The sequence below is a fragment of the Oncorhynchus kisutch genome, unplaced genomic scaffold (assembly GCF_002021735.2).
Source record: "Oncorhynchus kisutch isolate 150728-3 unplaced genomic scaffold, Okis_V2 scaffold3969, whole genome shotgun sequence".
NCBI lineage: Eukaryota > Metazoa > Chordata > Actinopteri > Salmoniformes > Salmonidae > Oncorhynchus > Oncorhynchus kisutch.
This window is the reverse complement of record NW_022265914.1, coordinates 34,809-44,289: the sequence shown is the minus strand read 5'-3', so window position 1 is coordinate 44,289 and position 9,481 is coordinate 34,809. Positions and strand designations below refer to the sequence as shown.

The 9,481-nt window shown below is 42.6% G+C and overlaps 26 non-coding genes across 26 annotated transcripts; all 26 read left to right on the top strand.

Annotated features, from left to right (window-relative positions):
* Nucleotides 1-179: 179 nt before the first annotated feature.
* LOC116372639 (5S ribosomal RNA) lies at nucleotides 180-298 on the top strand. Its single transcript, XR_004209237.1, has one exon. It is a non-coding gene; the product is annotated as a 5S ribosomal RNA (ribosomal RNA).
* Nucleotides 299-540: 242 nt separating this feature from the next.
* On the top strand, nucleotides 541-659 carry LOC116372638 (5S ribosomal RNA). The gene has a single exon (XR_004209236.1). It is a non-coding gene; the product is annotated as a 5S ribosomal RNA (ribosomal RNA).
* A 241-nt stretch (nucleotides 660-900) lies between these two features.
* LOC116372637 (5S ribosomal RNA) lies at nucleotides 901-1,019 on the top strand. Its single transcript, XR_004209235.1, has one exon. It is a non-coding gene; the product is annotated as a 5S ribosomal RNA (ribosomal RNA).
* A 242-nt stretch (nucleotides 1,020-1,261) lies between these two features.
* On the top strand, nucleotides 1,262-1,380 carry LOC116372635 (5S ribosomal RNA). Its single transcript, XR_004209234.1, has one exon. It is a non-coding gene; the product is annotated as a 5S ribosomal RNA (ribosomal RNA).
* A 242-nt stretch (nucleotides 1,381-1,622) lies between these two features.
* Nucleotides 1,623-1,741, top strand: LOC116372634 (5S ribosomal RNA). The gene has a single exon (XR_004209233.1). It is a non-coding gene; the product is annotated as a 5S ribosomal RNA (ribosomal RNA).
* A 242-nt stretch (nucleotides 1,742-1,983) lies between these two features.
* LOC116372633 (5S ribosomal RNA) lies at nucleotides 1,984-2,102 on the top strand. The gene has a single exon (XR_004209232.1). It is a non-coding gene; the product is annotated as a 5S ribosomal RNA (ribosomal RNA).
* Nucleotides 2,103-2,344: 242 nt separating this feature from the next.
* LOC116372632 (5S ribosomal RNA) lies at nucleotides 2,345-2,463 on the top strand. The gene has a single exon (XR_004209231.1). It is a non-coding gene; the product is annotated as a 5S ribosomal RNA (ribosomal RNA).
* A 242-nt stretch (nucleotides 2,464-2,705) lies between these two features.
* LOC116372631 (5S ribosomal RNA) lies at nucleotides 2,706-2,824 on the top strand. The gene has a single exon (XR_004209230.1). It is a non-coding gene; the product is annotated as a 5S ribosomal RNA (ribosomal RNA).
* Nucleotides 2,825-3,066: 242 nt separating this feature from the next.
* On the top strand, nucleotides 3,067-3,185 carry LOC116372630 (5S ribosomal RNA). The gene has a single exon (XR_004209229.1). It is a non-coding gene; the product is annotated as a 5S ribosomal RNA (ribosomal RNA).
* A 241-nt stretch (nucleotides 3,186-3,426) lies between these two features.
* Nucleotides 3,427-3,545, top strand: LOC116372628 (5S ribosomal RNA). Its single transcript, XR_004209227.1, has one exon. It is a non-coding gene; the product is annotated as a 5S ribosomal RNA (ribosomal RNA).
* A 242-nt stretch (nucleotides 3,546-3,787) lies between these two features.
* LOC116372627 (5S ribosomal RNA) lies at nucleotides 3,788-3,906 on the top strand. Its single transcript, XR_004209226.1, has one exon. It is a non-coding gene; the product is annotated as a 5S ribosomal RNA (ribosomal RNA).
* A 241-nt stretch (nucleotides 3,907-4,147) lies between these two features.
* LOC116372626 (5S ribosomal RNA) lies at nucleotides 4,148-4,266 on the top strand. Its single transcript, XR_004209225.1, has one exon. It is a non-coding gene; the product is annotated as a 5S ribosomal RNA (ribosomal RNA).
* Nucleotides 4,267-4,508: 242 nt separating this feature from the next.
* LOC116372624 (5S ribosomal RNA) lies at nucleotides 4,509-4,627 on the top strand. Its single transcript, XR_004209224.1, has one exon. It is a non-coding gene; the product is annotated as a 5S ribosomal RNA (ribosomal RNA).
* A 242-nt stretch (nucleotides 4,628-4,869) lies between these two features.
* LOC116372623 (5S ribosomal RNA) lies at nucleotides 4,870-4,988 on the top strand. Its single transcript, XR_004209223.1, has one exon. It is a non-coding gene; the product is annotated as a 5S ribosomal RNA (ribosomal RNA).
* A 242-nt stretch (nucleotides 4,989-5,230) lies between these two features.
* LOC116372622 (5S ribosomal RNA) lies at nucleotides 5,231-5,349 on the top strand. Its single transcript, XR_004209222.1, has one exon. It is a non-coding gene; the product is annotated as a 5S ribosomal RNA (ribosomal RNA).
* A 242-nt stretch (nucleotides 5,350-5,591) lies between these two features.
* Nucleotides 5,592-5,710, top strand: LOC116372621 (5S ribosomal RNA). The gene has a single exon (XR_004209221.1). It is a non-coding gene; the product is annotated as a 5S ribosomal RNA (ribosomal RNA).
* Nucleotides 5,711-5,952: 242 nt separating this feature from the next.
* Nucleotides 5,953-6,071, top strand: LOC116372620 (5S ribosomal RNA). The gene has a single exon (XR_004209220.1). It is a non-coding gene; the product is annotated as a 5S ribosomal RNA (ribosomal RNA).
* Nucleotides 6,072-6,313: 242 nt separating this feature from the next.
* Nucleotides 6,314-6,432, top strand: LOC116372619 (5S ribosomal RNA). The gene has a single exon (XR_004209219.1). It is a non-coding gene; the product is annotated as a 5S ribosomal RNA (ribosomal RNA).
* Nucleotides 6,433-6,674: 242 nt separating this feature from the next.
* LOC116372618 (5S ribosomal RNA) lies at nucleotides 6,675-6,793 on the top strand. Its single transcript, XR_004209218.1, has one exon. It is a non-coding gene; the product is annotated as a 5S ribosomal RNA (ribosomal RNA).
* A 242-nt stretch (nucleotides 6,794-7,035) lies between these two features.
* Nucleotides 7,036-7,154, top strand: LOC116372616 (5S ribosomal RNA). Its single transcript, XR_004209216.1, has one exon. It is a non-coding gene; the product is annotated as a 5S ribosomal RNA (ribosomal RNA).
* Nucleotides 7,155-7,396: 242 nt separating this feature from the next.
* Nucleotides 7,397-7,515, top strand: LOC116372615 (5S ribosomal RNA). Its single transcript, XR_004209215.1, has one exon. It is a non-coding gene; the product is annotated as a 5S ribosomal RNA (ribosomal RNA).
* A 242-nt stretch (nucleotides 7,516-7,757) lies between these two features.
* On the top strand, nucleotides 7,758-7,876 carry LOC116372613 (5S ribosomal RNA). The gene has a single exon (XR_004209214.1). It is a non-coding gene; the product is annotated as a 5S ribosomal RNA (ribosomal RNA).
* Nucleotides 7,877-8,117: 241 nt separating this feature from the next.
* Nucleotides 8,118-8,236, top strand: LOC116372612 (5S ribosomal RNA). Its single transcript, XR_004209213.1, has one exon. It is a non-coding gene; the product is annotated as a 5S ribosomal RNA (ribosomal RNA).
* A 242-nt stretch (nucleotides 8,237-8,478) lies between these two features.
* On the top strand, nucleotides 8,479-8,597 carry LOC116372611 (5S ribosomal RNA). Its single transcript, XR_004209212.1, has one exon. It is a non-coding gene; the product is annotated as a 5S ribosomal RNA (ribosomal RNA).
* A 242-nt stretch (nucleotides 8,598-8,839) lies between these two features.
* LOC116372610 (5S ribosomal RNA) lies at nucleotides 8,840-8,958 on the top strand. Its single transcript, XR_004209211.1, has one exon. It is a non-coding gene; the product is annotated as a 5S ribosomal RNA (ribosomal RNA).
* A 242-nt stretch (nucleotides 8,959-9,200) lies between these two features.
* Nucleotides 9,201-9,319, top strand: LOC116372609 (5S ribosomal RNA). Its single transcript, XR_004209210.1, has one exon. It is a non-coding gene; the product is annotated as a 5S ribosomal RNA (ribosomal RNA).
* Nucleotides 9,320-9,481: the final 162 nt, after the last annotated feature.

Here is a 9,481-nt window from a genome sequence, read left to right as displayed (position 1 = left end):
AGTAAGCAAGGTTAGTTTGTATTTCATCCAACAATCTGTGCTACAAATTATTTCTACAGTATATGCAATTTCTTCCACTTTTTGAGTGACACAAAGATGCTTATCTAAATGGTGAAAATGCAACAGCTGTTAATCAGACTCACTTTCACTTAACATAGTGCACCAAGAGATAGTTTCTCGCTTACGACCACACCGGCCTGAGTACGCCTGATCTCGTCTGATCTCGGAAGCTAAGCAGGGTCGGGCCTGGTTAGTACTTGGATGGGAGACCGCCTGGGAATACCAGGTGCTGTAAGCTTTTTGTCAACTCTTTGTCCGTTTTTTCCCACAAGGCTGAAATATGTGCCCTTGCTTTGAAATAAGTAAGCAAGGTTAGTTTGTATTTCATCCAACAATCTGTGCTACAAATTATTTCTACAGTATATGCAATTTCTTCCACTTTTTGAGTGACACAAAGATGCTTATCTAAATGGTGAAAATGCAACAGCTGTTAATCAGACTCACTTTCACTTAACATAGTGCACCAAGAGATAGTTTCTCGCTTACGACCACACCGGCCTGAGTACGCCTGATCTCGTCTGATCTCGGAAGCTAAGCAGGGTCGGGCCTGGTTAGTACTTGGATGGGAGACCGCCTGGGAATACCAGGTGCTGTAAGCTTTTGTCAACTCTTTGTCCGTTTTTTCCCACAAGGCTGAAATATGTGCCCTTGCTTTGAAATAAGTAAGCAAGGTTAGTTTGTATTTCATCCAACAATCTGTGCTACAAATTATTTCTACAGTATATGCAATTTCTTCCACTTTTTGAGTGACACAAAGATGCTTATCTAAATGGTGAAAATGCAACAGCTGTTAATCAGACTCACTTTCACTTAACATAGTGCACCAAGAGATAGTTTCTCGCTTACGACCACACCGGCCTGAGTACGCCTGATCTCGTCTGATCTCGGAAGCTAAGCAGGGTCGGGCCTGGTTAGTACTTGGATGGGAGACCGCCTGGGAATACCAGGTGCTGTAAGCTTTTTGTCAACTCTTTGTCCGTTTTTTCCCACAAGGCTGAAATATGTGCCCTTGCTTTGAAATAAGTAAGCAAGGTTAGTTTGTATTTCATCCAACAATCTGTGCTACAAATTATTTCTACAGTATATGCAATTTCTTCCACTTTTTGAGTGACACAAAGATGCTTATCTAAATGGTGAAAATGCAACAGCTGTTAATCAGACTCACTTTCACTTAACATAGTGCACCAAGAGATAGTTTCTCGCTTACGACCACACCGGCCTGAGTACGCCTGATCTCGTCTGATCTCGGAAGCTAAGCAGGGTCGGGCCTGGTTAGTACTTGGATGGGAGACCGCCTGGGAATACCAGGTGCTGTAAGCTTTTTGTCAACTCTTTGTCCGTTTTTTCCCACAAGGCTGAAATATGTGCCCTTGCTTTGAAATAAGTAAGCAAGGTTAGTTTGTATTTCATCCAACAATCTGTGCTACAAATTATTTCTACAGTATATGCAATTTCTTCCACTTTTTGAGTGACACAAAGATGCTTATCTAAATGGTGAAAATGCAACAGCTGTTAATCAGACTCACTTTCACTTAACATAGTGCACCAAGAGATAGTTTCTCGCTTACGACCACACCGGCCTGAGTACGCCTGATCTCGTCTGATCTCGGAAGCTAAGCAGGGTCGGGCCTGGTTAGTACTTGGATGGGAGACCGCCTGGGAATACCAGGTGCTGTAAGCTTTTTGTCAACTCTTTGTCCGTTTTTTCCCACAAGGCTGAAATATGTGCCCTTGCTTTGAAATAAGTAAGCAAGGTTAGTTTGTATTTCATCCAACAATCTGTGCTACAAATTATTTCTACAGTATATGCAATTTCTTCCACTTTTTGAGTGACACAAAGATGCTTATCTAAATGGTGAAAATGCAACAGCTGTTAATCAGACTCACTTTCACTTAACATAGTGCACCAAGAGATAGTTTCTCGCTTACGACCACACCGGCCTGAGTACGCCTGATCTCGTCTGATCTCGGAAGCTAAGCAGGGTCGGGCCTGGTTAGTACTTGGATGGGAGACCGCCTGGGAATACCAGGTGCTGTAAGCTTTTTGTCAACTCTTTGTCCGTTTTTTCCCACAAGGCTGAAATATGTGCCCTTGCTTTGAAATAAGTAAGCAAGGTTAGTTTGTATTTCATCCAACAATCTGTGCTACAAATTATTTCTACAGTATATGCAATTTCTTCCACTTTTTGAGTGACACAAAGATGCTTATCTAAATGGTGAAAATGCAACAGCTGTTAATCAGACTCACTTTCACTTAACATAGTGCACCAAGAGATAGTTTCTCGCTTACGACCACACCGGCCTGAGTACGCCTGATCTCGTCTGATCTCGGAAGCTAAGCAGGGTCGGGCCTGGTTAGTACTTGGATGGGAGACCGCCTGGGAATACCAGGTGCTGTAAGCTTTTTGTCAACTCTTTGTCCGTTTTTTCCCACAAGGCTGAAATATGTGCCCTTGCTTTGAAATAAGTAAGCAAGGTTAGTTTGTATTTCATCCAACAATCTGTGCTACAAATTATTTCTACAGTATATGCAATTTCTTCCACTTTTTGAGTGACACAAAGATGCTTATCTAAATGGTGAAAATGCAACAGCTGTTAATCAGACTCACTTTCACTTAACATAGTGCACCAAGAGATAGTTTCTCGCTTACGACCACACCGGCCTGAGTACGCCTGATCTCGTCTGATCTCGGAAGCTAAGCAGGGTCGGGCCTGGTTAGTACTTGGATGGGAGACCGCCTGGGAATACCAGGTGCTGTAAGCTTTTTGTCAACTCTTTGTCCGTTTTTTCCCACAAGGCTGAAATATGTGCCCTTGCTTTGAAATAAGTAAGCAAGGTTAGTTTGTATTTCATCCAACAATCTGTGCTACAAATTATTTCTACAGTATATGCAATTTCTTCCACTTTTTGAGTGACACAAAGATGCTTATCTAAATGGTGAAAATGCAACAGCTGTTAATCAGACTCACTTTCACTTAACATAGTGCACCAAGAGATAGTTTCTCGCTTACGACCACACCGGCCTGAGTACGCCTGATCTCGTCTGATCTCGGAAGCTAAGCAGGGTCGGGCCTGGTTAGTACTTGGATGGGAGACCGCCTGGGAATACCAGGTGCTGTAAGCTTTTGTCAACTCTTTGTCCGTTTTTTCCCACAAGGCTGAAATATGTGCCCTTGCTTTGAAATAAGTAAGCAAGGTTAGTTTGTATTTCATCCAACAATCTGTGCTACAAATTATTTCTACAGTATATGCAATTTCTTCCACTTTTTGAGTGACACAAAGATGCTTATCTAAATGGTGAAAATGCAACAGCTGTTAATCAGACTCACTTTCACTTAACATAGTGCACCAAGAGATAGTTTCTCGCTTACGACCACACCGGCCTGAGTACGCCTGATCTCGTCTGATCTCGGAAGCTAAGCAGGGTCGGGCCTGGTTAGTACTTGGATGGGAGACCGCCTGGGAATACCAGGTGCTGTAAGCTTTTTGTCAACTCTTTGTCCGTTTTTTCCCACAAGGCTGAAATATGTGCCCTTGCTTTGAAATAAGTAAGCAAGGTTAGTTTGTATTTCATCCAACAATCTGTGCTACAAATTATTTCTACAGTATATGCAATTTCTTCCACTTTTTGAGTGACACAAAGATGCTTATCTAAATGGTGAAAATGCAACAGCTGTTAATCAGACTCACTTTCACTTAACATAGTGCACCAAGAGATAGTTTCTCGCTTACGACCACACCGGCCTGAGTACGCCTGATCTCGTCTGATCTCGGAAGCTAAGCAGGGTCGGGCCTGGTTAGTACTTGGATGGGAGACCGCCTGGGAATACCAGGTGCTGTAAGCTTTTTGTCAACTCTTTGTCCGTTTTTCCCACAAGGCTGAAATATGTGCCCTTGCTTTGAAATAAGTAAGCAAGGTTAGTTTGTATTTCATCCAACAATCTGTGCTACAAATTATTTCTACAGTATATGCAATTTCTTCCACTTTTTGAGTGACACAAAGATGCTTATCTAAATGGTGAAAATGCAACAGCTGTTAATCAGACTCACTTTCACTTAACATAGTGCACCAAGAGATAGTTTCTCGCTTACGACCACACCGGCCTGAGTACGCCTGATCTCGTCTGATCTCGGAAGCTAAGCAGGGTCGGGCCTGGTTAGTACTTGGATGGGAGACCGCCTGGGAATACCAGGTGCTGTAAGCTTTTTGTCAACTCTTTGTCCGTTTTTTCCCACAAGGCTGAAATATGTGCCCTTGCTTTGAAATAAGTAAGCAAGGTTAGTTTGTATTTCATCCAACAATCTGTGCTACAAATTATTTCTACAGTATATGCAATTTCTTCCACTTTTTGAGTGACACAAAGATGCTTATCTAAATGGTGAAAATGCAACAGCTGTTAATCAGACTCACTTTCACTTAACATAGTGCACCAAGAGATAGTTTCTCGCTTACGACCACACCGGCCTGAGTACGCCTGATCTCGTCTGATCTCGGAAGCTAAGCAGGGTCGGGCCTGGTTAGTACTTGGATGGGAGACCGCCTGGGAATACCAGGTGCTGTAAGCTTTTTGTCAACTCTTTGTCCGTTTTTTCCCACAAGGCTGAAATATGTGCCCTTGCTTTGAAATAAGTAAGCAAGGTTAGTTTGTATTTCATCCAACAATCTGTGCTACAAATTATTTCTACAGTATATGCAATTTCTTCCACTTTTTGAGTGACACAAAGATGCTTATCTAAATGGTGAAAATGCAACAGCTGTTAATCAGACTCACTTTCACTTAACATAGTGCACCAAGAGATAGTTTCTCGCTTACGACCACACCGGCCTGAGTACGCCTGATCTCGTCTGATCTCGGAAGCTAAGCAGGGTCGGGCCTGGTTAGTACTTGGATGGGAGACCGCCTGGGAATACCAGGTGCTGTAAGCTTTTTGTCAACTCTTTGTCCGTTTTTTCCCACAAGGCTGAAATATGTGCCCTTGCTTTGAAATAAGTAAGCAAGGTTAGTTTGTATTTCATCCAACAATCTGTGCTACAAATTATTTCTACAGTATATGCAATTTCTTCCACTTTTTGAGTGACACAAAGATGCTTATCTAAATGGTGAAAATGCAACAGCTGTTAATCAGACTCACTTTCACTTAACATAGTGCACCAAGAGATAGTTTCTCGCTTACGACCACACCGGCCTGAGTACGCCTGATCTCGTCTGATCTCGGAAGCTAAGCAGGGTCGGGCCTGGTTAGTACTTGGATGGGAGACCGCCTGGGAATACCAGGTGCTGTAAGCTTTTTGTCAACTCTTTGTCCGTTTTTTCCCACAAGGCTGAAATATGTGCCCTTGCTTTGAAATAAGTAAGCAAGGTTAGTTTGTATTTCATCCAACAATCTGTGCTACAAATTATTTCTACAGTATATGCAATTTCTTCCACTTTTTGAGTGACACAAAGATGCTTATCTAAATGGTGAAAATGCAACAGCTGTTAATCAGACTCACTTTCACTTAACATAGTGCACCAAGAGATAGTTTCTCGCTTACGACCACACCGGCCTGAGTACGCCTGATCTCGTCTGATCTCGGAAGCTAAGCAGGGTCGGGCCTGGTTAGTACTTGGATGGGAGACCGCCTGGGAATACCAGGTGCTGTAAGCTTTTTGTCAACTCTTTGTCCGTTTTTTCCCACAAGGCTGAAATATGTGCCCTTGCTTTGAAATAAGTAAGCAAGGTTAGTTTGTATTTCATCCAACAATCTGTGCTACAAATTATTTCTACAGTATATGCAATTTCTTCCACTTTTTGAGTGACACAAAGATGCTTATCTAAATGGTGAAAATGCAACAGCTGTTAATCAGACTCACTTTCACTTAACATAGTGCACCAAGAGATAGTTTCTCGCTTACGACCACACCGGCCTGAGTACGCCTGATCTCGTCTGATCTCGGAAGCTAAGCAGGGTCGGGCCTGGTTAGTACTTGGATGGGAGACCGCCTGGGAATACCAGGTGCTGTAAGCTTTTTGTCAACTCTTTGTCCGTTTTTTCCCACAAGGCTGAAATATGTGCCCTTGCTTTGAAATAAGTAAGCAAGGTTAGTTTGTATTTCATCCAACAATCTGTGCTACAAATTATTTCTACAGTATATGCAATTTCTTCCACTTTTTGAGTGACACAAAGATGCTTATCTAAATGGTGAAAATGCAACAGCTGTTAATCAGACTCACTTTCACTTAACATAGTGCACCAAGAGATAGTTTCTCGCTTACGACCACACCGGCCTGAGTACGCCTGATCTCGTCTGATCTCGGAAGCTAAGCAGGGTCGGGCCTGGTTAGTACTTGGATGGGAGACCGCCTGGGAATACCAGGTGCTGTAAGCTTTTTGTCAACTCTTTGTCCGTTTTTTCCCACAAGGCTGAAATATGTGCCCTTGCTTTGAAATAAGTAAGCAAGGTTAGTTTGTATTTCATCCAACAATCTGTGCTACAAATTATTTCTACAGTATATGCAATTTCTTCCACTTTTTGAGTGACACAAAGATGCTTATCTAAATGGTGAAAATGCAACAGCTGTTAATCAGACTCACTTTCACTTAACATAGTGCACCAAGAGATAGTTTCTCGCTTACGACCACACCGGCCTGAGTACGCCTGATCTCGTCTGATCTCGGAAGCTAAGCAGGGTCGGGCCTGGTTAGTACTTGGATGGGAGACCGCCTGGGAATACCAGGTGCTGTAAGCTTTTTGTCAACTCTTTGTCCGTTTTTTCCCACAAGGCTGAAATATGTGCCCTTGCTTTGAAATAAGTAAGCAAGGTTAGTTTGTATTTCATCCAACAATCTGTGCTACAAATTATTTCTACAGTATATGCAATTTCTTCCACTTTTTGAGTGACACAAAGATGCTTATCTAAATGGTGAAAATGCAACAGCTGTTAATCAGACTCACTTTCACTTAACATAGTGCACCAAGAGATAGTTTCTCGCTTACGACCACACCGGCCTGAGTACGCCTGATCTCGTCTGATCTCGGAAGCTAAGCAGGGTCGGGCCTGGTTAGTACTTGGATGGGAGACCGCCTGGGAATACCAGGTGCTGTAAGCTTTTTGTCAACTCTTTGTCCGTTTTTTCCCACAAGGCTGAAATATGTGCCCTTGCTTTGAAATAAGTAAGCAAGGTTAGTTTGTATTTCATCCAACAATCTGTGCTACAAATTATTTCTACAGTATATGCAATTTCTTCCACTTTTTGAGTGACACAAAGATGCTTATCTAAATGGTGAAAATGCAACAGCTGTTAATCAGACTCACTTTCACTTAACATAGTGCACCAAGAGATAGTTTCTCGCTTACGACCACACCGGCCTGAGTACGCCTGATCTCGTCTGATCTCGGAAGCTAAGCAGGGTCGGGCCTGGTTAGTACTTGGATGGGAGACCGCCTGGGAATACCAGGTGCTGTAAGCTTTTTGTCAACTCTTTGTCCGTTTTTTCCCACAAGGCTGAAATATGTGCCCTTGCTTTGAAATAAGTAAGCAAGGTTAGTTTGTATTTCATCCAACAATCTGTGCTACAAATTATTTCTACAGTATATGCAATTTCTTCCACTTTTTGAGTGACACAAAGATGCTTATCTAAATGGTGAAAATGCAACAGCTGTTAATCAGACTCACTTTCACTTAACATAGTGCACCAAGAGATAGTTTCTCGCTTACGACCACACCGGCCTGAGTACGCCTGATCTCGTCTGATCTCGGAAGCTAAGCAGGGTCGGGCCTGGTTAGTACTTGGATGGGAGACCGCCTGGGAATACCAGGTGCTGTAAGCTTTTTGTCAACTCTTTGTCCGTTTTTTCCCACAAGGCTGAAATATGTGCCCTTGCTTTGAAATAAGTAAGCAAGGTTAGTTTGTATTTCATCCAACAATCTGTGCTACAAATTATTCTACAGTATATGCAATTTCTTCCACTTTTTGAGTGACACAAAGATGCTTATCTAAATGGTGAAAATGCAACAGCTGTTAATCAGACTCACTTTCACTTAACATAGTGCACCAAGAGATAGTTTCTCGCTTACGACCACACCGGCCTGAGTACGCCTGATCTCGTCTGATCTCGGAAGCTAAGCAGGGTCGGGCCTGGTTAGTACTTGGATGGGAGACCGCCTGGGAATACCAGGTGCTGTAAGCTTTTTGTCAACTCTTTGTCCGTTTTTTCCCACAAGGCTGAAATATGTGCCCTTGCTTTGAAATAAGTAAGCAAGGTTAGTTTGTATTTCATCCAACAATCTGTGCTACAAATTATTTCTACAGTATATGCAATTTCTTCCACTTTTTGAGTGACACAAAGATGCTTATCTAAATGGTGAAAATGCAACAGCTGTTAATCAGACTCACTTTCACTTAACATAGTGCACCAAGAGATAGTTTCTCGCTTACGACCACACCGGCCTGAGTACGCCTGATCTCGTCTGATCTCGGAAGCTAAGCAGGGTCGGGCCTGGTTAGTACTTGGATGGGAGACCGCCTGGGAATACCAGGTGCTGTAAGCTTTTTGTCAACTCTTTGTCCGTTTTTTCCCACAAGGCTGAAATATGTGCCCTTGCTTTGAAATAAGTAAGCAAGGTTAGTTTGTATTTCATCCAACAATCTGTGCTACAAATTATTTCTACAGTATATGCAATTTCTTCCACTTTTTGAGTGACACAAAGATGCTTATCTAAATGGTGAAAATGCAACAGCTGTTAATCAGACTCACTTTCACTTAACATAGTGCACCAAGAGATAGTTTCTCGCTTACGACCACACCGGCCTGAGTACGCCTGATCTCGTCTGATCTCGGAAGCTAAGCAGGGTCGGGCCTGGTTAGTACTTGGATGGGAGACCGCCTGGGAATACCAGGTGCTGTAAGCTTTTTGTCAACTCTTTGTCCGTTTTTTCCCACAAGGCTGAAATATGTGCCCTTGCTTTGAAATAAGTAAGCAAGGTTAGTTTGTATTTCATCCAACAATCTGTGCTACAAATTATTTCTACAGTATATGCAATTTCTTCCACTTTTTGAGTGACACAAAGATGCTTATCTAAATGGTGAAAATGCAACAGCTGTTAATCAGACTCACTTTCACTTAACATAGTGCACCAAGAGATAGTTTCTCGCTTACGACCACACCGGCCTGAGTACGCCTGATCTCGTCTGATCTCGGAAGCTAAGCAGGGTCGGGCCTGGTTAGTACTTGGATGGGAGACCGCCTGGGAATACCAGGTGCTGTAAGCTTTTTGTCAACTCTTTGTCCGTTTTTTCCCACAAGGCTGAAATATGTGCCCTTGCTTTGAAATAAGTAAGCAAGGTTAGTTTGTATTTCATCCAACAATCTGTGCTACAAATTATTTCTACAGTATATGCAATTTCTTCCACTTTTTGAGTGACACAAAGATG